The sequence below is a fragment of the Rhincodon typus genome, chromosome 15 (genome assembly GCF_021869965.1).
Source record: "Rhincodon typus isolate 14 chromosome 15, sRhiTyp1.1, whole genome shotgun sequence".
Lineage (NCBI taxonomy): Eukaryota > Metazoa > Chordata > Chondrichthyes > Orectolobiformes > Rhincodontidae > Rhincodon > Rhincodon typus.
In genome coordinates, this window is record NC_063346.1 from 2,042,041 (window position 1) to 2,058,055 (window position 16,015).

Consider the following 16,015-nt stretch of genomic DNA (forward strand, 5'->3'; position numbering starts at 1 on the left):
AAACGTCAGCCTTCCTGCTCCTATGATGCTGCTTGGCCTGCTGTGTTCATCCAGCTCTACACCTTGTTACCTTCATCAGAATATTGAACTGTCAGTGGTTTTGTGCCAAGTGGAGGTGGTGGTGGCCAAAGGTGGGTAGGGAGCCACAGGAGGTACAGGTTGAGGATTAACAATAATCCAGCCTGTGATAGTGCTTGGGGGTGGTGGGGCAGGAGAGATAACTTACCAAAAGATTTCATTGGACAGAAGCCAAAGAACAAAGACACAAATGATGTTCCTGATGAGCAAGGCAGCTGGATGGCAGCAATGGGATACCATGTCCACCATACAGAGGGCATTGTCATGGGATCCCCTGTAGGTCTAGCTCTCGCATCCATCATTAGTCACCATGAGAATCATGTCTACATTCGAATGACTCCTAACCTCTTATCCTTGCACACTTCCAAAATAGATATGGCACTTTTTAATAATCAGCTGCATCCAAGAATTTCCTTACCAGCTCAGGAAAGTGCATCCTGTGCTAGAATACTGTTTTGCAAAACAGCTCCCTTTCCTCAATGTGTTAGTGGAAATCTGTCAATGAGGTCTCTACTGAAAACTACTGAAAGCCCACATTCACTGGTCAATATAGGCCTTGGGATTCATATAGTTCCATGTGATACAAGATCAATCTAATTGGTAACTTCATGAAGAGGACCCTAACGATCTGCTCACACTGTGAGCTTGATGCTGAGATAGAACTGAGCGACACCGTAAATGATCTATGCTGTGCAAAATCAAAAGGATCTTATGGCCACTTTTGATTTTGAAAGATGCCCAAACTGACCTGGAAATGGGATGGTCTCTTAAAAATTTGAACAGATGGAGTGTGCTGTAATATGCTGTTACTTTACAGCAAATCCACCAGACACTGCCATCAAGCCAATAGGATGCTCTGCCTACCACCCAAACTGGTAATGTGTAAGGGAGTTTCACTGCCAGTGTGATGACAGGGACAGAGACTGTACATCCAACAACTTGCAGATCACATTAAGCAATATGTTCCCTTTGAGTGTTTGCAGAGTACAGTGTGCTGATTGTGCTCAACCAGCCTGTGCCTGCAAATCTCAGAACAGTATTAGATGTGGTTCTGTTAGTAGGACTACGTTAACAATTACACGAAAAACCAATTTGAGATCAGCAGATGGGCTTACAGTAAGATTCATTCATACACACTGGAAGCTACATTTAGACCATTTGGTCATAAGATATAGGAGCAGAATTAGGCCATTCAGCCCATTCATTCTACTTTGCCATTTAATCATGGTTGATATATGCTTCTCAATCCCATTCTTCTGCCTTCTGCCCGTAACCCTTGATCCCCTTACCAGTTAGGAACCTATTTATCTCTGTGTTAAATACACAGAATGACTTGGCTTCCACAGCCCTCTGTGACAATGAGTTCCACAGAGTCACCACCCTCTGACTGAAGAAATTCCTCCTCATCTCAGTTCTACAGGGTTATCCCTTCACTCAGTCTCTCCTACTAGTGGAAATATCTTCTCCAGGTCCACTCTAGTCAAGCCTCTCAGTATTCTGTAAGTTTTAATCAGATCCCCCTCATCCTTCTAAACGTCAAATACAGATGATGGGTATAAAGACCATTCTGTTGTGCATGAAAGCACTTCTGAATATGAAATGAAGTCAGTTAACACACTGCCCGGATTCAAGTCTCACCTGCTCTAGAGGTGCGTAACAACATTTCTGACCAAAAAACCTTTAACAAAAAAAAATGTTAACCATTCCTTCTACAGCTCAATGCTAACCACAATCCAATCAATCAACACCATCTCTCATACTGTATATATTTTTGCTTCCTGGTCCTCATGAACATATGATGAAAATCCTTCAATTTCACTTCATTTATTAGCAGTGTTTCAAAAATAAACATCAAACGAAGGCAAGAAACACAATCTAAAATTGCTGAACTCAATGCTGAGTCCTGAAGGCTGTATAGTGTCAAATTGAAAGAGGAAGTGCTATTCCAAGCTTGCTTTGGGCTTCACTGGACACTGTAATTTACCAAGGACAGCATCAGTCAGACAGTGATGGCCTAGTGATACTATTATTTAATCCCGAGACCCAGGTAACGTTCTGGGGACCTGGGTTTGAATCACGCTATGGTGGATGGTGGAATTTGAAGTCAACAATAATCTGGAAATAACAGTAAAGACATTGCTGACTCTCAGGGGAAAACCCATCTGGTTTACTAATGTCCTTCAGGAAAGGAATCTGCCATCCTTACCTGGTCTGGCCTACACGTGACTCCAGACCCACAGCAATGTGATTGATTCTTAACTGCCCTCTAGGCAATTTGGACCAATATTTATTGCCTATCCCTATCAGTGACACCCACATCTCTTGAACAATAAGAAAAGAAGTCAGCGTGAAGCCAAGCAAAGACTGTGATGGTCAGCAACAGGAAGCTTGGAGTCTTGCTTGCAGACTGAATGTAGATATTCTATAAAACAAGCATCTAGTATGCTGCCTGAGCTGCTGAGTATTTTCTATCACTTCCTGTTTTATTTCCGATTTCCAGCATCTGCAGCATTTTAGTCTGTGCTGAAATGGAGGAATGGGTTGGGCATTCTTTGGTGGGAGCAGTATAAGACCAGGAGTGGTGGTCCACTCTCCAGGGTTCTGAATGGAAACCCCTCTTTCCCAGTTTGCCTTGCTTTGGGACAGCAGGAATGCCTTCCAAGGAAAGATATAGGTGACCAAGTCTTTATTCTTGACAGTTTAAAAAGAGTGAGGTGATCTCATTGAAGTGCACACAATTCAGACCGAGTTATACAGGGTAGATGCAGGAAGGAAGTTTCTCCTGGATGGGCAGGAGGTCTGGAACCAGAGGATATGGTTTCAGAAAAATGGGCAGGCCATTTATGGCAGAAATGAGGAGTTTCTTCACTCAGCGGGCTTTGAAATTTTCTACGCAGTAGATATGGCTGGAAGTCTTGCCATACCAGCAAAATTTGAGGACAATTATTAAAAACACTTAAAATAAAAGAGCTTGGTAATCTGGCAACTCCTTTGGATGTTGTTAGATTTAAGAAATTATAATAGTTGATTTTTTTCCTTTTAGCAGGCAACAACCAGTGGGGTACTGCAAGGATTAGTGTTTGAACTCCAGCTATTCATAATGTAGATTAATGATTTAGATACAGAATCTACATCTCATATCTCCAAATTTACAGATGATACAAAGCTGGGTGGAAGGGTGAACTGAGGAGGAGGATGCAGAGCTGTTTCAGCATAATTTGGACAAGTAAGTGGGTGAACACATGGCAGATGAACAATATTGTGGATAAATGTGAGGTTATTCATTTTGGGAGCAAAAACAGAAAAGCCAATTATTACCTGGAGGTGATAGATTGGGAGAAGGGGAGGTGCAATGAGAGTGGGATATCCTTGTATACTAATCAGTGAATGTGAGTGTGCAGATGCAGCAGGCGGGGAAGATGATAAATGCTATGTTGGCCTTCACAGTGAGGGAATTCAAGCACAGGAGCAGGGAGGTCTTGCTTCAATTATACAGGGCCTTGGTGAGACCGTGCCTGGAGTATTGTGCGCGGTTTTGGTCTCCTGATCTGAGGAAGGATGGTCTGGCGATGGAGGAAGTGCAGCAAAAGTTTACCAGACTGATTCCTGGGATGGTGGGACTGACGTACAGGGAGAGTCTGGATCAGTTAGGACTATACTCATGAGGGTTTAGAAGAGTTGGGGTTGGGGGTTCTTATAGAAACCTGTAAAATTCTAACAGGACTAGAGAGGGTAGATGCAGAAAGAATGTTCCCATTGACTGGGGAGTCTAGAATCAAGGGTCACAATCCAAGAATAAAGGGGCAAATCATTTAGGACTGAGATGAGGAGAAATTTCTTCATCCAGAGAGTGGTGAGCCTGTGGAATTTTCTGCAGCAGGAAAATGTGCAGGCCGAAACATTTCTGAAGAAGGGTCTAGGCCCGAAACGTCAGCCTTCCTGCTCCTCTGATGCTGCTTGGCCTGCTGTGTTCATCCAGCTTTACACCTTGTTAGGCCAAAACATTGAATGTTTTCAAGGAGTGGGATATAGTTCTTAGGACTAAAGGGCTCAAAGGGTATGGACAGGAAGTGGGAACAAGGTACTGAGTTGGATGATCAGCTATGATCGCATTGAATGGTACAGCGGGCTCAAACAGCTGTATAGCCTCCTCCTGCTTGAGCTCCTGTCCTGTCTTCCTTTTCAAAATGTTCAACATTCAATCTCGAAAGGCCACTGATCTCAAACATCCACAATTTCTCTCTCTGTGCTGATGCCGCCTGATTCCAGCATTTTCTCCATTTATTTCAACTTTCCAGATGTGTAATGTTTTGCACTGGGACTCTGTACTACGTACATAACATCCACGCTATAACCTGACAGCCTATCTGCCATTGCCACCCATCTCCATTTCTGGACTAGGTTGCAGACAACCCACAATTTTGTCTCAAGGTTTGATGTCTGAAGACATAGCAACACTACAAGGTGACCAGAAGAGTCTGGTCTTTTGACGGTACGGCATTAGCTCTCATAATATGGAAGGGTTAGAAATAAAATCTTCATGGAAGTGGTTGTGGGAACTAAGATCACAGAGACTGCAGTAAGTGCTTAACCACCTTAATGCACCACTCAGCAGCTAAATTACCCAGTGAACGTATGAAAGCGGCATGCTTCCAAAATTAATATCTGACAGCAAAGTGCTTGAGAGGTCATTAGTTACTTTCTCATGCTGGGGAACTGCAGCTTTTTTTTTTAAGATTTCATGAGATTCATTCATCTGCTCACTTTCACACATCATTAGTCATTGACTTACGGCAAGGACACATGCAAGTGACAGTGCAGATAACAATTCCAAAAAAAGCCACTCTTTCCAGCTGTCAGGGGGTTCAATTCCCACACAGCGAGTCCAGCACCAAGATCCTATGGCACTATCTGAAAGGAGAGAAGGACAGAACACCCTGGTGCACCTGAACAATATTCACCCTCAGGCAAAGTCACTTAAACAGACAATCTGGTCATTAACAGAGTGTTGTGTGGGGGATCTTGCTATATACACATTGGCTGCTGAGTTTCCTACATTACAACAGTGACTTTCTCTGCACTTTGTTGGTTGTAAACATTGGGAACCTCTGTCGAGGAGAACTCCAATCTTGGCATTTAGGTTGAGCGGTGTCACTTTCTGTTCCGAGTCTGACATGTCAGTCTCCACTCAGAGGCCGAGTTCACTGCCCAAACTGTCACCTCATATCCCATCACAAGGTCTGACAAACTGAGGTTTATTATCCTGGTGCCCTATTTAGAGGGAAGTTCTCCCAATATCCAAGTCACTATTATTTCTTCAATCAATGTAGGATTTATCAGGGCATTTCCCATATCCCTGCTGGTGGGTGAATGCTGTAAAAATGTGGCTGCCGTGTTTCCTGGTGTGTCACGACATTTAGACATCCTTTTACTGACTGGGGAATCCAGAGATTGACGGGAGTTGAAGGCTCAACCCCTAACTGAACTAGAAGTAGAACCGGAAAATGCATACCTGGGCACATAGAGTGTGCCTGTGAAGCTGATGAATTTTCGTAAAACCCAACTTGATCAATAAATCTCCTTGGGAAGGAATCCTGTAGGCCTTGCCCAGTCTGGTTTGAGATGACAGATCACAGTTACATGACTGGTTGGTTGTACAATGGTAAATATCGCCCTGCCACTGTGTGGGAACTGTTATGCTCCATTGTTGGGACCAGAACACAGAAAAACACTTCCATCATTGAGCAACACTAGCTCAGACGGCAAATATCAAACTGATACAGGTAGAGGGCAGTGTTCACCACTCAGAGCCTTTGCTAAAATTGAACTCTCAGCTCTGGAATATACACAGCTCCAGGGTCAGCTGCATCGCCATAGACACAGCCAGAGGGGAGGTGGGGGTCCAGCGTGGCAGCTAGCAAGGGTCAGAGGGGACATGGAGGTGAAGGGTGAGAACAGGGGAGCTGTGAGGAGAGAGAACATAGAGTGAGCTGCAGGTTCAGAGGGAGACAAACAGTCACCTTTCAAGACGTAAAGGAAGCAACTTCCATCAGGAGTATTGTCACTATTCTGAGATAGTGAAAAAAAAACGAAGAATGTAAAGTGGGGGAACAGGGAATGTGCTCCAAGCTAAAACTGACTCACTGATTTTCCCAACAGGAGTGGAAATCTCCTTTTGTAGGTGAACGGTAGCTCAGCTGTGAACAGCGAACGGTAGCTCAGCTGTGAACAGCGGTCCGTACAGCCAGTCACATGGAGCTGTGTAATTGATCCCGAAGGGACCAATTCTTCAGATTACAGTTACTTAGGAGCAGTGATATAAACAGATAACAGTATTGATGTTCTCAGGCCCCTGCCCCATTTCCTTGTGCCCCTCGGAATGACCACTCCTGCACTTCAGTTATGTATCTGAAGTGATGCTCTCAATTGTAATCTCACTATTCAAAATGGAAAGCGAGAATGTTCTATTTAAAAATATTAAAAGCCTCATCAGCAGGATTTTTCATTATAAAATGTCAGCATGTGATAGAGAACACTGAATGAAATTACTTTAAAATCAACTCTCTCAATTTCTGCACATTCATTCAGCATTTTAACCCAGACAGGATCATTAAAACACGAAGAGGCACTTATAAAAAGTCTCCTCAGTGTAAACTATGTTCTCACATCTCAGCTAGTTGGGTAGCGTCGCTCTGCCATAATCCAGGTCGATGCTTTGAACCAGGCTGGGGTGTGGGGTGACTTTTTATCCTTTATTCATTAACAGGATGAGGGTGCCACTGACCAGGCAGCATTTATTGCCCATCCCTAATTGCCCAGAAGGCAGTTCAGAGTCAACCACATGTAGGCCAGACCAGGTAAAGATGGCAGTTTCCTTCCCTAAAGGACATCAGTGAACCAAATGGGTTTTTCCTGACAATCAACAATGGGTTCATGGTCATCATTATACTCTTAATTCCAGATATTTTATTGAATACAAATTCCACCATCTGCTGTGGCGGGATTTGAACCTGGGTCCCCAGAATGTTATCTGGGTTGCTGGAATAACAGTCCAGTGATAATACCACTAGGCTGTTGCCTTCTTGATGGTGCACCAAGAGACAGACAGCAATACCAGAAAGTAAAACCTCATCCAGGACTAAAGTCGTTTAGGGAAGGAAATCTGCCGTCCTTACCCAGTATGGTCCAAATGTGATAATAACGTGGTTGACCCTGAATGGTCTCTGAAAAGGTTAAGCCCTCTGGGTGAAAAAGCTTCTCCTCAAATTCCCTCTAAAGCTTCACCTTTTCACTTTAAAATTGTGCCCCCTTGTTCTTGACATTTAGACTGAGGGGAACAGCTGCTTTCTATCCATTCTGACCACACCCCTCATCATCTTTTACACCCCTATCAGGTTCCCCCTCTCAGCCTTCTCTGCACCAAAGAAAATATCCCAAACTCATTCAATTTCCCTTCATCACGAAATGCTCCACCCCAGACAACATCCTGGTGAATCTCCTCTATACCCCTATCACATCCTTCCTATAGTGAAGTGACCAGAACTACACACAGTATTACTGGAACCTGCTGGATCTGATCACCTGTCAATAACGTTCGCTGATAAGCAACACATATACTGCAATAGTAAAGAATACCGGGAATGGTGAGAGTTAGGCTTCTGAATTACACACTGCTGTACAGACCAATCCCATCTGCTGTGCCTCCAAGAGGGAGGGAGGGTCAATGCGCAATAGGAACATCGTTTGATTCCACAAGCTCGCAACTCTATATGATAGACATTAAGCATAAATTTGCAAAGATCCCACAGCCCTGATTGCCCAGAGGCATATTTTTCTTGCCAGCATTTATCCCTCAACTAGCAACAATAAAAGCAGATTATCTGGACATTTATCTCACTGTTTCTGGGATCTTGCTATGTGCAAACAGCCTGTCATAATTCCGCCAATACAACATGACTACACTGCCATAGAGTTTAATTCTTGTATCATTCAAAGCGACTTCCAAAGATGGAGAAAGTGCAGGACAAATGTAAGCTTTTTTTGTTTCAAATGAGGTCTTTGATGACATAGGCAGCGGATGAGAGCAGTGCTGTGGATGTTGTATATTTGCAGTTTCAGAAAACATCTGATGCAGTGCCACATGGCAGCTTGGTTAACAAATTAGAAATGTCTGGGATTGATGGGTCCTTGGCAGCATGGATTAGAAGTTGGTTAAATGATAGGTAACAGACAGTAGGGAGAGATGGGCATTTCTTAATTTGGAGATGAGCTGAAAGTGGCATTCCCCAGGAATCGGTGTGGGGACCCTTGCTTTTACTGACTTATATAAATGATTTGGAGATGGGCCTTGACAGCAAAGTCTCTAAATTTGCAGATCATATTAAGCTAGGAAGAATACTGAATTGTGGGGATGACGCTAAGCGACTTCACAGGGACGTTGACAAGTTGGCCAAATGGCCAGACACTTAGCACATGAATTTCAATGCAGAGAAATGAGAGGCAATGCATTTTGGTAGAAGAAATATGGAGAAACAACACAGGCTAAATGGCACAACTTTGAGGGGAGTACCAGAACAGAGGGTCCTCGGAGTTCACAAACATGATTCCCTCAAGGTAGCCAAGCAAGTTGAAACAGTTGTTAAGAAAGCTCGTAGGATCCTTGGGTTTATAAGTAGAGGCATAGAGTATAAAAACAAGGAAGTGATGTTGCACCTCTACAAATCATTGGTCAGAGCACATCTGGAGTAGTGTGTTCAGTTCTGGGCACCTTATTGAAGGAAGGATGTTAAAGCCCTGGAGAGAGTTCAAAGGAGATTTACTAGAATGATAACAGGAATGAGGGATTCTAGATACAAGGAAAGATTAAAGAAATTTGTTTTCCTCCTTCTTGGAGCAGAGAAAGTTAAGAGGTGACCTTATTGAGGTGTTCAAAATTATGAACAACTTTGATAGGGCAAAGAAAGATATTATGTTTCACTAGTTAGTATGTCAGTAAGTAGGAGTCACAATTTCAAGATTGCCAGCAAATGAGCTACGAGCGAGATGGGGAGAAACTTCTTTACTCAGAGTTGTTAGGATTTGAAATGTGCTGCCTGGGAGAGGGGTGGAGGCAAACGCCATTGGAGGTTTCAAAAGAGAGTTGGATAAATATGTTTGAAAGGGGTGAAGTTAGAGGGCTACAAAGATAGGCCTGGAGAATGTGACTAGCTGAGTAGCTCTTTCGGGAGCCAGTACAGTCATAATGGGTTGAATACCATCTTTCCATACTCTAACATCATAGATTCTACTTGTACACCCTGTAAGATCAAGTTCCTAAAAATTGTGTTGTTTCTAAACTCAAAAACTATTGTGCTTCACAATTCAGGATGTGATTCATGAGCTCTTGGCTGCAAACGTTTGGGGACATTGGTTCAGAGATAGTTCGGCGCATATTGAACTATACAATTGGAATTTCCCAACTGATCAGTAATTGCTTCAATAGGCAGATGGATCATAGACTGTCAAGGGCTAAGAGTTTACTCAATCAAAGAAAGTACCACACTGACAAGCCAACTCAGTACCAGGTTGACAAAATGGCTCATTTGACACAATAAATCACTGCACACAATATTCACAGGTTTGGTCTCTGCCTGCTAGGTGCTTCAATAAAAGAGTCTCTCAGATTTATATTCAACTATATTACATCAATGGGAGTCCCTTTACTCTATTCCTCAGTCTATGCTGGGATTGGTTATTGCTGATGAACCTTTGTAAAAAGGAGGATATTGTTAGGATGAAATATGCGCTGCTCAAAAACGTTGAAAGCACATCACAAGCTTGTATTCGTCAACCACTGAGAATGGAAACCTATTTATTATTCCAGCATCATCGAACGTGCAAATGCTGAAATTCCAAAACAACCAGATGGTGCTGGAGAAACTCGGCAGGTCTGGCAGCTTCCGTGGAGACAGAAACAGAGTTAACATTTGAGCTCAGTATGACTCTTCTTCAGAATTCCATTCCTATATGGGAACATAGGAAGAAGAGTAGGCCATTCAGCCACTTGAACTATTCTGTCAATGAAACATGCCTGATCTAAGGCCCAACTCCACATAACTACTTTGGTCAATATCCCTTAATATCTTTGTGTAACAAAAATTTATCTATCTCAGATTTAAAATTAACAACTTATCCTGCTTCCACTGCTGCTTATGAAGAATTCCAAACAGCTAGAACCCTTTGTGTGTAGAAGTGCTTCCAAACATCTCTCCTGAACAGTCTGGACCTAAAACTCAGACTCTGCTCCCTAGTTCTAGAATCCCCAATCAGTAGAGATAGTTTATCTTTATCCATGCTGTCTTGTTAATAGAACATAGAACTGTACAGCACAGTACAGGCCCTTCGGCCCACGATGTTGTGCCGAACTTTTACCCTAAACCTAAGGTCTATCTAACCTCCACCCCTACCTTATACTATCATCCATATGCCTATCTAATAGCCGCTTAAATGCCCCTAATGAGGCCGAACTCCACTGCCCTCTCCGGCAATGCATTCCATGCCCCTACCACTCTCTGAGTAAAGAACCTACCTCTTGACGTCTCCCCTATACCTACCTCCACTCACTTTAAAACTATGCCCCCTAGTAATAGCTACCTTCACCCTAGGAAAAAGTCTCTGGCTGTCCACTCTATCTATACCTCTGATCATTTTGTACATCTCTATCAAGTCATCTCTCATCCTTTGTCGTTCTAAAGAGAAAAGCCCTATCTCTCTCAACCTTTCCTTGTAAGACCTTCCCTCCATTCCAGGCAACATCCTGGTAAATCTCCTCCAAGGCCAATACTAAGGTGTGGTGCCCAGATCTGCTCACAGTTCTCCAAGTGGGGTCTAACCAGGGTTTTCTATAACTGCAGCAAAACCCCTATGAACCTTGTACTCCAGACCTCTAGACATAAAGGCAAGGATTATATTTGCTTTCTTGATTATTTTCTGCATCTGTCTGTGACATTTTAAAGACCTATGTGTCTGAACCGGTATGTCTCTTCATATTTAACTTCATAACATCTAGAAAGTACCTTGATCTATTCTTTTTCGGTCCAAAATGGATAAACTTAAACTTTCTTACGTTGAAATACAATTGCCTCAGCCTTGCCCATCCACACAGACTATCAATATCCCTGTGCAATATTATGCTATCATTTGCACTGTCTACAAGCAGCATCTGTGAAGAGCCACCCATTCAGTATCTCCAAAACGTTCAAATGGAGGTCAAACATACAGTGGAAAAATGTGAGAGAAAACGGGATCACCCCACTCAGAGAAAACACCACCTGCCCCAGCTGCAGCAGGCTGTGCAGGCCCAGCATTGAACTGTTTCGTCACCTCAGAATCCCAGAGTGCGAGAATCCTATCAGTCAGAAGGGCTTCACAGCAGGTACAGCATGGAGCAGACATTGGGTACCTCTGAGGGAGCACCACTCAGATAGGTCCTCTATTTTAGATGAAGCAGTACACTAAGGGATCATCTACCTTTTTTGATGGGTATACAAGAGCCTACTGCCTCATGAAAGAAGAGGCTTGTGCCTATTAACAGATCCTGGTATGTAGCAGGAAAGGTCCATAAAATGGTTAAGACAACATGCTATGCTTTCCTTTATTAGCTGAGTTATAAAATAGTCAATAAAGGTAGGGGCAGCTGGTTTGGGGGGTTATGATGAAAAATATTTTTTCCCCAGATTGTGGTGGGAATCTGCCTTGTAAGGGTGGTAGAGACAGAAACCCTCATAACATGTTTTTTATAGAATCCCGACAGTGTGGAAATTGGCCTTTCAGCCCAATAAGTCCACACCAACCCTCCGAAGAGCATCCCACCCAGACTCACCTCCTTACCCCATCCCTGAACACTGTGGGTAATTTAGCATGGCAAATCCACCTAACTTGCACATCTTTGGACTCTGGATTTAAATAGCATTTAGACGTCCACTTGCAATCCCAAGGAATACAAAGCAATAGGCCAAATGCTGAAAATGGAGACCAGAATACGGAGATGTTTGTTTTTGACTAGTGTGGACATGATCATCCGACTGGCCTTTTCTGCACTATAGATCTCTATAACTCTATCAGAACAACAGGGGGTTAATGCGAGAACTGTATACAATGCTGGTTAGACAACAGTTTGAGTACTATGTCGAGTTCTGGTCACCTTCTTACAGGAAAGCTGTGATTACAATGGAGAGGTTGCAGAAGTGGTTTATGGAGATGTTGCTACACTAGAGAATTTCACATTTTAGGAAAGATTGGATAGGTTGACGTCATTTTATAGAGTCATAGAGATGTACAGCACGGAAACAGACCCTTTTGGTCCAACTCGTCCATGCCAACTAGGTATCCTAAATAAATCCAGGCCCATTTGTCAGCATTTAGTCCATATCCCTCTACACCCTTCCTATTCACGCACCCATCCAGATGCTTTTTAAACGTTGTAATTGTACCAGTCTCCACTAGTTGTAACTGTATCCACCTCCACCACTTCCTCCGGCAGCAGAAATGTGGAATCAGACTGGAGAGCTCTCCATTCCCAGCATGGAGATGATGGGCTGAATAGTTTCATTCTGTCATAGATTTTCTATGATTTCAGTGCCCTGCTTAACATTTCTCCCACAAACAATATCACTAAAACAGTTGAACTGGCTAATCATTAACATGCTGCATTGTGGACATCATTTCAGTTATACTAGGCTAGTGAAGCTATCACAATTGGTTAAGTGGTAGAAAACTGTCAAATTGCTAATATCAATGTGGATTTCACAAGCTTCAAAATCTCCCCTCCCCCACCGCATCCCAAAACCAGTCCAGCTCGTCCCCGCCTCCCTAACCTGTTCTTCCTCCCACCTATCCCCTCCTCCCACCTCAAGCCGCACCCCCATCTCCTACCGACTAACCTCATCCCACCCCCTTGACCTGTCCGTCCTCCCTGGACTGACCTATCCCCTCCCTAACTCCCCACCTACACTCACCTTTACTGGCTCCATCCCCGCCTCTTTGACCTGCCTGTCTCCTCCCCACCTATCTTCTCCTCTATCCATCTTCTATCTGCCTCCCCCCTCTCTCCCTATTTATTTCAGAACTCCCTTCCCCTCCCCCTTTTCTGATGAAGGGTCTAGGCCCGAAACGTCAGCCTTTCTGCTCCTATGATGCTGCTTGGCCTGCTGTGTTCATCCAGCTCTGCACCTTATTGTCTCGGATTCTCCAGCATCTGCAGTTCCTACTATCTCAAATTGCTAATTCTGTTCCCTTTGATTTCCAGTAGTCAGTGAATTTTATATTTCAGCTGCTCATTGAAAGAGGTTATGTCTGTATAGAGTGATGCAATGGAAGGATTGGAATAAAGAAGTAATTAGCCAACCGAACAATGGCCCACACTGTAATGTACTTAACCATCTACAGAGAAGGCTTGAGTCACCTTCCACAGATCCTTAGCACACAGCTTTAAAAATAGATCCAAAGACAAGAACTATTCCAATCCTTTAATTACTTAAACTGAACTTTACACTAACTTTGCGTCATGGCAGACAACAACCCATCACAGTACAATTGAAGTAAAGGTAGTGAAGAAATCTGTTCATATTGAAGCTAAAGATTGGATTGGAGGGACATCTGGGAGTGCTCTGACAGCAAACACCACAGGCACACATTTGTTAATTGCTCATCTCATTACTGTTAACTTAGAAACACAAAAGATAGGAGCAGGAAGCCATACGGCCCTTCGAGCCTGCTCTGCTATTCACCATGATCATGGCTGATCATCCAACTCAATAGCCTAATCCTGCCTTCTCCCCATAACCTTTGATTCCATTTGCCCCAAGTACTATATCTAGTCGCCTCTTGAACACATTGGCATCAACTACTTCCTGTGGTAATGAATTCTACAGGCTCACCACTCTGTGGGTGAAGAAATGACTCCTCACCCCCGGCCTAAATCGCCTACCCCGAATCCTCAGACTGTGTGTGACCCCTGGTTCTGGACACATCCACCATCGGGAACATCCTTCCTGCATCTACCCTGTCCAGTTCTGTTGGCATTTTATAAGTCTCTCCGAGATCTCCACTCCTTCATCTGAACTCTAGCCAAAACAATCCCAACCCAGTCAACCTCTCCTCAAACGTCAGTTCCACCATCCCTGGAAAAGAGCCTGGTAAACCTTTGCTGCACTCCCTCGAGAGCAACAGCATCCTTCCTCAGAAAAGGAGACCAAAATTGCAGACAATGTTCTAGGTGTGGTCTCACCAACACTCTGCATAACTGCAACAACACATTCCTGCTCCTGCGCTCAAAACCTTTTGCAATGAAGGCCAACATACCATTTGCCTTCTTTACTGTCTTCATAGGAATCATCTTAACTGCCCTACTTGTCCACAGAATAATGGCTGTTCATAAAATTCTTCCAAGTGAAACTTTGTGAAAGATGATGTGAATGCCTTTTCTCCATCAGGTTACTGATTATTCAGCAAGGTAAAGGTCACTCACCACATAACACAAAATCACTTCATTCAGTCAACTGTCACTTGTGCTGTAAATGTACACAGTCACTGTTGATGCAGCAAAGTAAGGGTTACTGAATCTATAATTGAACAGAGGCTGTTTATCCAGCAGGGTAAAGGTTTAAAAATCTCAAGAATACTAATTGTTCTTACTAAAATGTAGTCACAGAATCTAAACCTCCCACGATACACAAAACAATCAAATGGAGAATAACAATCCTGTAGACTAATTTCTAATGAATTCCAGGTCTGTAATGAGAGGCTGTCAATCATCCTTTAAAAGATTCTGACCCTGGCAGCCATAATAATGACTGATATTCAATTAATCATGGTGGATTTGGCTTTATGTGATTTATGCATTCAATTAATTCTGTTCATCTACCAACAACATTTTTGCCTTGACTCTAATAGATTGCTTCAATCACCAAATATCACAACTGGCAGCCGAAATGTCAAAATATCTTGGTAAGCTCTCCAGAACAGACAGTGATACCTTGACCCACACTCGAAGGCAGCAAATGAAATCAAACAGACCAATACTCAGCTGAGATACTGCACTCAATTCTGGGCACCACATTTCATAAATAATGTCAACATCTTGGAAAGGATGCAAAGACAATGTACTAGATTGGTACCAGGGAGGCAGGACTTCATCTACGTAAAGAGACTGCAGAATCTGGGTGCGTCCACATTTGAGAAAAGGAAAAGGAGAGATCTAATGGTGAACAATTATGATTAAGGAAATAAAGAAGAACTGCTTTCATAGCGGAAGAGTCTGGTCAGCAACCAGACAACATCAATTAAACTGGGATTTTATTGCAGAAAATGCCGGAAATGTTCAGTGGGTCAGACAGCTTAAAGGGAGCCAGAAAGAGTTAACAATTCAATTGCATGAGCTTTAAACATAAGTTCTCAATCTGAAACATAAACTCTTTTTCACAGTAGAAGTGCTGCCTGACCTACTGAGTATTTCTCACATTTTTGTTTTGATTATATTATGGTCTTAGGCAGAGACACAAGCGAACGCTTCATTAACTCTCAGCTGTGTAAAAGACTATGCACTGAAGGACAACACAGCAGAGAACATCATTCATCAAAAGACTAGTGTAAAAGTGCAAAACAACTTTGAAGAGATATCTAACTGATATCTGTGCAAACCTGGCAGCCATTTTGATTGCAAAGGGAACAGAGAACAGCAATCAGTAACAAGATAAAAGAATTGTTGCTGAATTTGGGTGGGACAAATACTGGTCAGGATAACTGTGCACTTTGCCATGGAGCTTTAACATTCAACTGTGCAGGAAGAGAGCGTGAGGAATGCTCTACTGTCTAACAATAGAAATTCCCTCGGCGCTGACCCTCCGACAGTGCGGCGCTGACCCTCCGACAGTGCGGCGCTCCCTCGGCGCTGACCCTC

General features: G+C 43.2%; 1 protein-coding gene across 1 annotated transcript in view; it reads right to left on the bottom strand.

Annotated features, from left to right (window-relative positions):
* pepd (peptidase D) overlaps positions 1 to 16,015 on the bottom strand; it is a 157,134-nt gene that overhangs the window by 54,835 nt on the left and 86,284 nt on the right. The gene's annotated exons all lie outside the window — the stretch shown is intronic.